Genomic DNA, 10,074 nt, shown 5'->3' on the forward strand with positions numbered 1-10,074 from the left:
GAAGCTCATTGCAAAAAGATTGGTGCATCCTGAAGACAATAGGCTAACACTGGAATCTTGCACTGAGTGAAAAGGGTACAGTGGGAGGTGATGGCAGAGGACAGAATCATGGCAACTGGTGCTAAGTTACCAAGAATAAAAGCAGGCAGTCCACAGGGCTCAAGGGCTTTTACCTTGCTAAGGATGCCAGAAAACATCCATTCTTTCCAGCCACGGTTGCCAGTTTTGGTTGGGCATGTTCCTGGAGGTTTCATCACAGGACCCTCTTTAATTAAAGATTAAGCTTTAATTCCTGGAGACTCCAGGACAATTCTGGAGGGTTGGCAACCCTATTCCGAGCCCTCAGTCTCATGCAACAGGGTTAGCATGTATTTTGCAGTCCCCTTTTCTGCAGGTGGGGTAGAGGCAGCCATGGTGAGGAGGGGAGTCATTCTGGAAAGACTGAACTGAATGTGAGACTCTCTCATTGATGGTGCTCTTGCTTTTAATGCCATTCTCCCTGCATATTTAGCTCCACTTCTTGCTGAATTATGCAAGTTACGTCACTACCATGGTTACATTCACTGCATACACACCACAAAGTTAGTTAGCGTATAAATTATCTTACTGGAAGATTGCAACATAATACTACATCAATTCATAGAATTCAGAGCGATAATACGTAAGAGCCTAAAAACCAGAGAGAGAGAAAGCATGCAGCTCCCTATACAGAGAAGCACAGCTCACCTCATTTTACTCTAGGGAGCCAGCTGCAGATTGACTGCTGCTAGGCCCAGATCCCACACTTCCAGGAGCGGTGCCAGAGTTTCTGGCGCCCTCGGCATAATTCGGGGGGCGGCATTTTGTGCTCTCCCCACGGGGGGCGCGGGAGCTTCCGGTTCCGCTCCCATCGTGCCACCAAAGAAGGACCCTCCGCCGAAATGCCGCAGGCGACAGCGGCAGTCATTGAGCTGCTCAATTGCCTGCCGCTGTTTTCTGCGGCACGTCGGCAGAAGGTCCTTCTTTGGCGGCGCGATGGGAACAGAACTGGAAGGTCCCATGGGGAGCACACAAAATGCCGCCCCCCGAATCCTGGCATCCTAGGCAACCGCCTAGGGTCGCCTAATGGAAGCGCCGGCCCTGCACACTTCCCTACAGAGCCTTCTGTCTGCAAGCAGGATCAGGAAAACCCTCTGACATTTAAAATTAAACTTACAATTTTAAACACAGTTTTCAATACACCATAGTCACAAGCCAAGGTGATCATTTAGTTGGTTCCTAACATTCTGAATTCACACCTGGGTTCCTTTGCTTGGGTGGGATGTGTTCTGGAAGTGGGGCACCTTCAGCAGTTGTTCTGTGGAAGGACCTGCAGTGGGGCCAGCCAGCAGAACAGAGGCACTCACAGAGATGTCAATTTCTTCCTGCAGACACTCAGATTTGCTAGTTATGGGGTGAAACCCCAGGCATCTTCCACAGGGGAGTACAGTATGGACCCCTGATGGAACAATAAGCATAAAGTCTGAGTTTTCTTTTTTCTCTGAGTAGGAGGGCATGAAACCATCCGTTTTGGCAACAAACGCAAACTCCTCAGCCAAAAGCTTGAGCTGATCCTGATCTCTTGAGAACTGAACCTGCTTGGCAGTGTTTTTTATTTGTGTGTCCTTGGTCTCTTCCAGGTTTAATCAAAACAGAAGTGATGAAATGCTGGGAGTAATGCCAGGCTTGAGGTACATGAATGCCACATCCAAACTGTCATAAACAGATAGTTAAGGGTTAATAGAACAGGAGTACTTCATGTCTCTTTTGCCTGTAAAGGGTTAACAAGTTCAGTGAGCCTGGCTGTCACCTGACCAGAGGACCAATCAGGGGACAGGATACTTTCAAATCTTGAGGGAGGGAAGTTTGTGTGTGTGCTGTTAGTGTTTGGTTGTTGTTCTCTCTGGGTTCTGAGAGTAATCAGATGTGCAACCAGGTTTCTCTCCAATCTCTTTGATACAGTCTCTTATATGTCCAGAATAGTAAGTACTAGGTAGATAAGGCAAGTTAGGCTTATGTTTGTTTTCTTTATTTGCAAATGTGTATTTGGCTGAAAGAATTTTAATTTGTACTTGTATACTTAGGCTGGGAGGGTATTCCCAGTGTCTATAGCTGAAAGACCCTGTAACATATTCCATCTTAAATTTACAAAGATAATTTGTACTGTTTTTTCTTTCTTTAATTAAAAGCTTTTCTTGTTTAAGAACCTGATTGTTTTTTTTATTCTGGTGAGACCCCAGGGGACTGGGTCTGGATCCACCAGGGAATTGGTGGGGAGAAAGGAGGGAAGGGGGAGAGAAAGGTTAATTTCTCTCTGTATTAGGATTACTTTCTCTGTCGGGGAGAGAGAAGGAGGGGGGGAAGGTGGATTTTCCTCTCTGTTTTTAAGATTCAAGGAGTTTGAATCACTGTGATCTTCCAGGGTAACCCAGGGAGGGGAAGCCTGGGAGAGGCAACGGTGAGGGAAAGGGTTTACTTTCCTTGTGTAAGATCCAGACGGTCTGGGTCTTGGGGGTCCCCGGGCAAGGTTTTGGGGGGACCAGAGTGTACCAGGCACTGGAATTCCTGGTTGGTGGCAGCGCTACAGGTTCTAAGCTGGTAATTGAGCTTAGAGGAATTCATGCTGCTACCCCATCTTTTGGACGCTAAGGTTCAGAGTGGGGAATTATACCATGACACAAACAAAATACTGGAACCCTTGTCTTTGAGCTAGAGCCTCATTCAGATGGCAGGGCTGGGAAGATGATCTGAAAGGAACCTGAAACACTTTCACTGATAAGGAAACTGAGGCACAGAGTTGCAGCCCAGCTTTTCAGAAATAGCCACTCATGTGGGTGCCCTAAAAATTAGAGGCTTTTTGAAAACAGAGGCTAAGTGACCTGCCTATATTGACATAGGAAGTCTGGCAGAGCGGGGATTCTCAAAGGTGCCTAAGGGAGTTGAATTCAATGGGAGTTGGGTACTTAATTCCTTAGGCATTTTGATAATCCCAGCCCTTAAATACTGACCCAGACCTACAGGGCCATGCTCCCTCCAACCCTTTCTGCTAAGGGCAATTCATCACTAATAGGGGAAACTTGACAAATGTCCAGTGTGACAGGTCCCCCATCCTCTCTAGCATAGATTGTGGGTGGTTCCCATGTTAGCTCAGAGGTTCTGGTGAGCAGAAAGCATTAAAGGTAGATGACTAAGCTCGAGCACTGGGGCTCATGGTGGCAGCTGCCAGCAGTTCCCTGTGAGAAAATAGGCCACATTCTACTGAGCTGAAGTAGCAAGTAGTTATCTCAAGGCAGTTACAAAGCTGCAGCTGAGGCTGTTTGAACAGGGGTTTCTGTGTCATAGTGAGAACTCATCACAAAGTTCAAGTTGCACTTGCTTCAAAGGACACATAGTTCAGCAGCCCTCGGGTGATTTCTAAAACATTCCTGTGGTGGGTCAGAGTCTAAGGGCCGCCTCTCATAAAAAGGGAATTTACACATACTCAGCTGACTCCACGTTGCCCTTTGGACAGACACATCAACAGCATGGGCTCAGCTCCCTTTCCCATTTCCCCTTTTTTTTTTTTGGTCAGTGCAAACTGGAAACAGAGACGACAACTCAGAGCTGCTACCATGAACTTTGGCTGCAGTGTGAAATGTTTGCTCTGGCCAGTCAGGAAGTATTATCTAATCTCTAAAATAAACAACCTGCCTGCTTAAACTGAATGACCGGATAGCTAAGATAAGTCACTCTGCAGATACCTACCCCATACTGGTGGTGTCTGATGTTTCGAAGGGGTGATACATTTCCTCACCCAAGGAAAATACTTGAGCAGTTGAGCTACTGAAATGCCCTTTTGCTTGCAGACAGAAACAGGGTTGAGGCCCCGATTCAGCAAAGCACCTAAACATGTGCCTAAATCGGACTGACTTCAGTACGACTTAAAATGCTTTGTTGATTTGGGGCCATATAATCTGCCCCTTGGAAAAGACAAGGAGTTCCAAAGCCCAGTTATGTTTGCTTTTAGGTTCAGTAACAACACATAGAAGGCCTTTCTCTCAGGGTACATCTTCACTGCAGTTAACTTGTGTTATGTATGCTCAGGTTACTCCTCTCAAATTAACCTCGCTTGCCTGAGAGCAGCCACACTGAGAAATAATACTTGAGCTGTTGTCTTTCAGGGCTGGTCTACACTGAAAACTTACGTTGGCATAGCTACATCACTCCACACCCCTGAGAGACTTAGTTATGTCAACCTAACCCCTGGTGTAGGCAGGTCAATGGAATTCTTCTGCAACCTAGCAGGGAGGTGGATTACTTACAGTGATGGGCGAGCCCTTCCTGGTGCTGTAGTAAGTGTCTACATTGAAGTGCTGCAGCATTGTAGCTGTGCCACTGTAGTGCTTTTAAGTGTAAACAGAGCCTTACACTGAGGTGCTGTACTCTCTTACGTGGTGCTAAGGCTTCTAGAGATGTGTCCTGTGGTTCTTAGGCCTGGTCTACATCTAAAACTTAGGTAGACCTAGCTCTGTCGTTCAGAGCTGTGAACAGCATCAGGCCCTGTACGACACAGTTAGGTCGACCTAACCCCCACTCTGGACACAGCTAGATCGACCAATTTTTTTTCCATTGACCTCACTGCTGCCTCTCGAAGGAGTTGATTTACTACAGCAACAGAAAAAACTCCTTCGTCACTGTAGCAAGTGTCTACATTGCAGTGGAATTGCAGCAGTGTCACGGTCATGCTTGTAATGTAGAAATACCATCAGTGCTGCAGTAAGCTGAGTTGCTCTGCGAATTCTTTCCCAGGGAATTGGGAGAGAGCATATCTGTTCTTTCTGGGCACACAGCTGGAGGGAGACTGTGGGAAGGCACTGGAGGACTAGCAGCACTCAAGTGGAGCTAGCCTGCCTCCACCACTGGTGGCGCTGGCGGGGATCGTGCTGCTCTTGGCAGCGGCAGCAGCACTGGGCAGGGCCAGAGGTAAGATGTGCCCGGAGCCCACCATCGTCCTGTCCTATTACACCACAGCTGACGCCGTCATCTCCTTGGAGAGCGTCTTTGTGATGGAGATCACGCTCACCTGCTGCAACGGGGCGCAGAATGTCGCCCTATATGCTGAAGTCAATGGAAAACAGTTCCCCATCACTCGGAGGCAGGACGTGGGGCGCTACCAGGTCTCATGGAGCATAAGGCCACCCAGTCGGGCACCTACAAAGTGAAGTTCTTCGATGAGGAGTCATACAGTGCCCTGCACAAGGCCCAGCGCAACAACAAGGATGTATTGGTGATCCAAGCCCTGTTCACAGCGTGGATCACCAGGGCACCTGGAGCAGACCCTGGGTCTCCACGGAGGTGCTGGCTGCCGCCATTGGGCTCCTCGTCTACTACCTGGCCCTGAGTGCCAAGGGGAGCATCCAGGCCTGAGGGGGGAGCTGGGGTCCCCCCTGTGGGGCCAAACGCTGCCCCTCTGTGTGTCCCCCACTGGACCCCAATAAACACAGCAGAGTGGTTGCGTTAGTAGTTGACAAATTGTGCTAACTTAAGCTTTAGCCCATTCCCCTCTGTTGGGCCAGCCAACTCAAGTGAAAAGCACTCCTGCACGTGGGTGGCAAGTATGTAGAAATTTTGGTGGTGCCCAGAACCCGCCCCCCAAAACTCCACCCCCATCTGCCTAAGGCTCTGGGATGGGCCTTGGAGGAGGAGGTCTGGGGTGCAGATCCTGGGCTGGGGATTAGGGTGCAGGAGGGATGCAGGGTGCAGGCTTTGGGATGAAGTTTGGGTGTTGGGTGCAGGCTCCAGGCTGGGGCAGGTGTGCAGGAGGGGGTGAGGGGTGCAGGCTTTGGGACGGAGTTTGGGTGCAGGCTCTGGGCTGGGGGTGGGGGCATAGGAAGAGGTGAGAGGTGCAGGCTCTGGGAGGGAGTTTGGGGGTGGGAAGGGGTGTGTGGGAAGGGGGAGGGGGTGCACCCTCTGGGAGGGAGTTTGGGGATAGGAGGGAGTGCAGGGCTGAGGGGCTGAGGATGAGGGATTCAGGATGCAGGAGGGGGCTCAGGGCTGGGGCTGAGGATTAGGGTGCAGGGGGATGAGGGCTCTGGCTGGTGCTGAGGGGTTCACAATGCAGGAGGGGGCTCAGGGCAGAGGGTTGGGGTGAGGGCTGTGGGGCTGAGGATGAGGGGTTCATGCTATGGGGGGGCTCGGCTGGGGCAGAGGATTAGGGTGCAGGGGTGAGGGCTGTGGGGCTGAGAATGAGGGGTTCATGCTGCGGGGGGGCTCAGGGCTGGGGCTGAGGATTAGGGTGCGGGGGGATGAGGGCTCTGGCTGGGGCTGAGGATTAGGGTGCGGGGGGATGAGGGCTCTGGCTGGGGATGAGGGTTTGGGGCATTGGAGAGGCTCAGGGCTAGGGCAGGGTAAGGGCAGCCTGCCTTGCCATTAGTGTGGGGCCAGCACTAGGACCCTGGGGCAGCAGACAGCAGTTCTGCCGGGAATCGCTCCACTCCCGCAGCAGGAGCAGGCAGGGGAGAAGTGCGCGCTGCTTTCTGTCAGGCAGGGACCCAGCGGGTGGCGGGGTGGGGCTGGGACCTGCTCCAGGCAGGGACGCAGGGGAGGGGGGGAAGACCCGCGGGGGCCGGGGCCCGATCCAGGCAGGGCTGGGGGAGAGACCCAGCTCCAAATATTGCTGGAGCAGGGCACCCGGCCCTGAATATTCCTGGTGCTCAAGCACTGCAAACATATATAACCCGCCACCTATGCTCCTGCACTTGAGTTAAGGGTTTCTCTGTGTGGTTGAGACTCAAGTTTGGGTTTGATATTTCTAAAGTAAAAAACATGCAGAAAAAAATCAGTCAGTCATTCTCACCAGGAAGGGGAAGGGGAAGCTTTTTTGAGGCCACTAAAAATAGCATAAAAGGCACTTAAAAATCCTTAGCAGTTCACCTTAAAAAATAAAGCCACACTGTATACATGGAGTCCGGCTGTTCCCAACACACCCACTTTCACAGTGCTGGGGCCACAGCCAGGCTTAGGATTCAGGGGAAAGCCAGCTAAATTATTCTTTGGTCCCTTATTTAACAAAGCTAGGACACCTCTTGCCCAGTGTGAGGCTGTGAATAGTCCGTGAGCGTTAGTATATCAGGGAGATTTTTTTCCTCTCAGCATCTAGCAATCCATTTACGTTTCTGAAGGAGAAAAGTTTGAGCCACCTCCCACTGAAATCAATGGGAAGGTTTGATTTCAAAGAGATTTGAACTGACCTCTAAATGTGCAGTGGAAAGGGCTAGAAAAATCCATCTTTTCCACTGACAAGGACTAAGATTAGCCTCGATGGTAGAAGGGACCAAGAACATCAGGAATCTGGGCCTGAATTCTTTGCAGGACCAAAGGTTTGCCTTGTGCTGGGCTGAGGAAGATGGTTGTTTCCAGTGCTACATGTTCAAAGTAACTGAAAGCCTTAGGGAAACTACTATACGTAACCAGCTGTGCACCTAACCTACAGCCAGGCTCATTCCCGGAGAACCTGCTTAGACCTCAGTGTGCTATTTTCCTTGCACGATACACCAGTAAAACAGAAATATAAACTCCTCCCCTTTGCCACATTCATGCACAGCACATTAGAAATGCAGTGGTACCAGAGCTCCAGAGTTTTGCTGCCTAGACCTCCATTTGGGCCCCACCTCAAGCCTTGCAGGGTACAGTGGGGTCACCCACAAACTCCCTATACCTGGTAGAAAGGCTGTATGCAAAAAGCCCTTAAAAATTAAGAATGACCTATCCCACAAGGGCTCTCCAAATCCACAAGGCCCATCCACAGTAATACTGAGCTCTGATCTAGCAAGTCTCATGCTCCAACAGCTTTTCAGACATGAACTGAACAAGATGCAGGGCACCCTGCAAGGCATCTGCACATCTGCTTTCAGTGGTTGTGCATTATAGTTTTAACTCTTAAAAAAAAATCAAGTGACTCCAGGACTGTCATTTCTGTAGAGGAGGCAGTGTGGCCCAGTGGCTAGGACGTGGGGCTAACACAGGAGACCTAGATTCTGTTCCCATCGCTGCCACTGACCTGCTGTGTCCTTGGGCAAATCACTTCCCCTCTGTGTTCTGTTCCTCCTCCCGCCCTGTATCTATCTTGTCTATTTGGTGTGTAAACTCTTTGAGGCAGGGAATGTCCATTATTATGGGTCTGTACAGCAGGGCCTAGATCTTAGGTCAGACTTCAAGGAACTACCTAGTTAAAAGTAACCAATATTTTAGTCACATGACAGCATGAAACTGAAGCATCACATCTTTGGCCTTGTTATATTCCTGTCCTGGTTATTTCAGAGAGCAGCATGACTCCTCAGTTTCAGGGCTTTCCCATGTAGGAAGCCAGGCTGCTGTTTCCTGTGTGCTCCTTTCAATCCAATAGCAAACGCTCTGAAGGCAGGAGTTTTGGCAGTAGGGATTTTGGTTTGATAAGCTCCAAAACAGGTAACTCCCAGTGGGTTCTAAGCATTGGTATTTGCATTATTGGAAATACATCATCTCCTAGGAAACTGGCTAGTTCCCAGGTGGATAAGACCACTTGGGGACGGGGGAGGCTTTATGGGAGGCCAAGTATGGGAGACCAAGGAAGGTTTCAACAGAGGCCTAACAGAGTAGGTCAAAATTCTTGCTTTGATTGAATCCCCCATAACCATGCCTCAGTGGGTCACAACTGAGGATGCCAAATTCAGGATGAACTGCTGAGAAATAGGGAAGATATACCCCAAGACTGGTGGCTAATCCCCCATGGGATATACCAAACCAGCAACAAAAGTAAACTTCTGTTTCACCACACTGGCTAACAAGAAGTCATAAGAACAGTTTCCTTAGGTATCCTAGTCCTTGTATTACCACCAAAAACACTGATTTAAAGGCGAATGGTTCTTTACAACCAGTCTCATTAAATAAAAGGTTCTTCTGATCCCAAAGGGCCAGCCACACACCCAGGTCAATATATAACTTAGATCTTACCCCAAAATCACACTGATAAAAAAGAAAAAGAAAGAAAGAAATGAAGGTGAGAGTTAAAATTGGTTAAAGGAATCAAATACATACAGTAATTGCAAAGTTCTTGGTTCAGGCTTGTAGCAGTGATGGACTAAACTGCTGTCTGAAGTCAAGTGTCTGGTTGCTTCCAAATCATTGGAAGGACCTCAGTCCCTTGGTTAGGATGCTCCCATTAGTATATGTTCATAGTCCAGAGGCTGGAGCAGGATAGAGGCAAAATGGAGGTGTTTCCAGGGCCTCATGTGGAGGGAATCCTATTGTCCTTACTGTGGAAAATTACAGCAACAAGATGGAGTTTGGAGTCACATGGGCAAATCACATGTCCATGCATTTTGCCTAGTCACAGCAGGAAATTCCATTAAGTGTAGATAGGTGTCTCCCATGGTCCATTGTCAGTTAATCTGAATAGTGCCTCCAAGATGTGCTGGCTAGCTACCTTGTGGGCATAACCCCCAGGAGCAAACATTTGAAATCCAGGTATAGAGCCATATTCGCAACTTCAGTGATACATACATACAGACAGCATAATCATAACCAGCAAATCATAACCTTCTCATAGACATCGTACACGCCATTTTTTGTACAAGATTTGTTACAAATATATAACAGTGGTTGCAACAATGATCTATATAGTCATATTTTAATCAGATAATGTCACACTCCCACCCCCAGAAACACTCATGGATACTCAGCATCATATTACCACCTGCCTCTGCATTACAGCTGCCTGACCTGTCACAGTAGAAACCAGCGGGGGCAGTGAATCTGCCAGGAACACGGGGCTGAAGGCGCTGGGAAGGAAGTGGGTTGGATGCAGAACAGCAGCAGAACTGAATTGGGCAGCAGCTGCAGGAAACAGAAGTAAAGTGGCCTTGGGGAGGTTGGACGGGAGAGAAGCTAAGTTTTGGATTGTGGGGCAGTGGGAGAGGAGTCTCAGCTCAGCTCTCACAGAGTTAACGCAGACATGAATGGCTAAAGAGCTACTGAGGAGCGACAAATGAGAGGAGGGAGGCGTGGATGTAGTTTGCTGGGTTTGCACCAACCTCATTC

The 10,074-nt window shown here is 49.2% G+C and overlaps 1 pseudogene; it reads left to right on the plus strand.

Moving 5' to 3' along the window:
* The first annotated feature begins 4,924 nt into the window (after positions 1–4,924).
* Positions 4,925–5,424, plus strand: LOC115651553 (annotated as a pseudogene).
* Positions 5,425–10,074: the final 4,650 nt, after the last annotated feature.

The sequence above is a fragment of the Gopherus evgoodei genome, chromosome 4 (assembly GCF_007399415.2).
Source record: "Gopherus evgoodei ecotype Sinaloan lineage chromosome 4, rGopEvg1_v1.p, whole genome shotgun sequence".
Taxonomy (NCBI): Eukaryota; Metazoa; Chordata; order Testudines; family Testudinidae; genus Gopherus; species Gopherus evgoodei.